This window comes from Marmota marmota, unplaced genomic scaffold (assembly GCF_001458135.2).
Source record: "Marmota marmota marmota unplaced genomic scaffold, marMar, whole genome shotgun sequence".
Taxonomy (NCBI): domain Eukaryota; kingdom Metazoa; phylum Chordata; class Mammalia; order Rodentia; family Sciuridae; genus Marmota; species Marmota marmota.
In genome coordinates this window covers 9001018-9004575 of record NW_026000108.1, presented here as the reverse complement: position 1 = coordinate 9004575, position 3558 = coordinate 9001018, and positions in this window count along the sequence as shown.

Sequence of the window (3558 nt, the reverse complement as noted above, 5' to 3'; positions counted from 1 at the left end):
TATATATATATATATATATATATAACATATATAATGTAAACCAGGATACCTACCTTATATATATGTTATCTTATAACATATATTATATATATATATAATATATATATATATATATTATATATATAACATATATAATATAAACCAGGATACCTACCTGGTTTATATTGTCAAGGAATTGGCTGGAAACCCCATGATATTCTGCAGCACCTGTAATAATACTCAGAGAACAGCTTTGCTACTTTGAAATCTTGGATTTACTGCTACCTCCTCTGTGGACAGATGAGTCAGAGCAAGTGCCTAGTATTGCTGAATAAGGTTAAGGCCGAGGCTTGCTCCATTCTTCTGGCAGCTGATGTTGCCAGCAGAGGTTTGGACATCCATCATGTGGATGCAGTGGTCACCTTGGACATCTGCCTCATTCCAATGATTACATCTATGGTATAGGTTGAACAGCCACTGCTGGGCACTCTGGAAAGGTGAGGGCTTTTGTCACACAGTATGATTGCAACTCTTCCAGCACATAGAACATTTAATTGGGGAAAAAACTGCTTGTCTTTCCAACACAGGATGACGAGGTTATGAAGTTGATAGAACAAGGGACTTAAGACCAAAGATTTGCCCTGATGGAGTTAAGGGAACATGGAGCAAAAAAGAAATGCACTTAAGTGCCACGACACACGACTAAATCATTCATGGCCACTCCAGGTGAATTTGGGTTGGCACGAAGTAATTACGCAGACCCTTTTTCCTAGGGTCCAATGATGGATTTCTCTTGACCTTAAGGGTCTGTTGGAAAGAGAGAGAGCCACCTGTAACTTTTATAATTATATAGGGAGGACACACAAAGAGAGATTTGATGGAATGTTCTTTCCAAATAAGGCCAAGGGTCAGGTTTCAGGGGGTTGAGTCTTGTGGTCAGTAAGTGGATTGACATCTTGGCACGTCACACCCATCTCAGGTGCTGTGTGGGAACACAGGCAGAGCAAGAGAAAAATGCACACGTGTGTTGCACGGCCCAAAGAGCCTGCAACACAGGCCAGTCCTCTCACACACTCCAACACTCATAGCTCCCCCACATAGCCCATAGCTGGCCGGTGACACATAATAAAATGCTGGAGAGAATGTTGACACAGAGGGTGCTGTTGGCAGTAGAAATAAGGTGGCTGAAGAGAGAGAGCAAGACTGTTAATCACTTGGATGAAGACTTGAGTTCTGCTTTCTCTCTGTAAAATGGAATCACAGAAAAGAATGAAACCCCTCCAACAGAGTTCCTCAGATTGAAATCTGTCCAAGTTATGTCCAGAAACTGCTGTGCTCATTCCCCTTTCTGAGCATTGGGGTATCACTGCTGCAAGATTATTGGCAAGGTTGTTTCTGCTTTTCAGCTTTGATGCCTTGCTCAGGACACGAGGGGATGTGCCTTTCTGTCATGTCACAGAGACCTTTCACCTTTGGCAGCTGCAAGTTGAGGACTGGGTTGATGAATTATGTGACCTGTAACTGTAAAGGAAAGGATTGTACACCCATAAATGGGATTAAAGACATTGGAGCCTGTGTTTCCTTAGACCCATGTGACACAATACATTTATATTTTATTGAAAAAATCATGAATGGATTTTCAATTCTATTGAATTATGATATTTCCCTCTTTGCATCTCTTAAGATGGTTATCATTTTTCTTTTAATTTTTAAATGTAGCATATTACATTATTTAATTTTATAATGTCAAACCAATCTTGCATTTTTCATTATGACTTTAAACCGCTTTTATTTTATTTATGCCTTTTGTTCTCTGACATGAATATTATCATTATCATGTATTTTGATTCTATCCTTTCAAACAGTGGGTGATGTCATCTTATATGCCACATAAGTATCACTTTGTTCTTTTTACATGTCATTACCTTTCTCATATTAAATACAACGTTTAGAATTTCCTTTAGGTAGAAATACCATTAATCATTGGACATTGCTCTTGTATACAGCATTATTTTTTATTTATTTATTTTTTGTGGTAGTGGAGATTGAATTCCAGAAACTCTACCACTAAACTACCTCCATTTTTATTTTTTATTTTAAGACAAAGTTTTGCTATGTTGACAAGGTTGGCTTTCAATTTGTCATCCTTCTGTCTCCGTCTTCTGAATAGGTGTATTATAGTTGTGGCCCTTGATCCAACAATTTTAATAAACTCTTCTTATGTGTGAGAGTTATTAGATTTTCTGGGGCTGGGGTTGTGGCTCAGCGGTACAGCACTCACCTAGCACGTGTGAGGTGGTAGGCTTGATCTTCAGCACCACATAAAAGATAAATAAATAAAATAAAGGTATAAAAATTTTTTCCCACCTTCTTTATGGAGGTGATCATATCATCAGAGACTGCTTATCTTTTCCTTTCCAATGTTCAATTCTACTTATAGTATTGAATAGAGAATAAGCATCATTGCTTGTTTATTCTAAACTTCAAAGTGCTTCAAAAGTTTTCAGTGTGATGTTTATTGAAGGGTTTCAAGAATTTCTAAATCCTATTAGAGAAATTTCCTTCTATTTCTAATTTTCTAAGGGTTTTGTTTTTTAAAAATTTATGAGTGAATATAGACTTTCATTGAAGATATTTTTAGTCTCTGTAATATTTTAATGACAAGGTTGATTTTATTTTAAAGTTATCAATTCAATGTATGGCAAAAACAATATTAGTGGGGAAAATCCTTAATATAAAAAAGTTTGATAAAATCCAGCATTTACTTAGAACTAGGACTAGAAAGACAAATTTTATTTATTTATTTTGTTTTAGTAAAACTTTATTTACAGACACTGAAAGAAATGGAGCACATATACAGGAAACTCTATAATATAAATTCACATTTTATATTTTGATAAATTATTATAGTAATAAGAAAATACAATGTTCCCAACATTCCACTAAGTCATCTACCCACAGTAGGTACCCTCCCCCCATCATGGAGATAATCACCAGGTAGAATTTACTTTTATTTGTATTTTTAGTAATTATGTATACACTCTAAAGGATACAGTTTATTTTTTAAAATTTTACATAGAAGTAAAGAAAAGACAAATTTTAAAGTTGAAACTTTCCCTCTGCTATTGGGGTAATGCAGATGCCCCCTCTGACCACTGCACTGCTCTCTAGGTATTACTGATCTTTGAAATCTTGAAAAATTTAAATGATAGTATTTTTCAAGACCCAAAGTCATTTACACTCACAGGTTTAGTTCTCCTTACTGCTTTAATCTTCTACTTCACTGTGATTTTGTATCTTGAATCCTCTTTTCATCTTTTATTTCATCTTTTATGTTCATTCTTTTAGTTAGCTTCTTGTCTCTGTGACCAAAAGACCTGACAAGAGCAATTTAAAGGAGGACAATTTATTTTGGCTCATGGTTTAGGGGTTCAGTCCATGGTCAGCCAGCTCCGTAGCTCTGGGCCAGTGATGGGGTAGAACATCAGAAGGGTGTGGCAGGGGAAGCAGCTCAGGACATGACAACCAGGAAGCAGAGAGAGCTCTGCTTACCAAGGACACAATATAAAACCCAAGGTC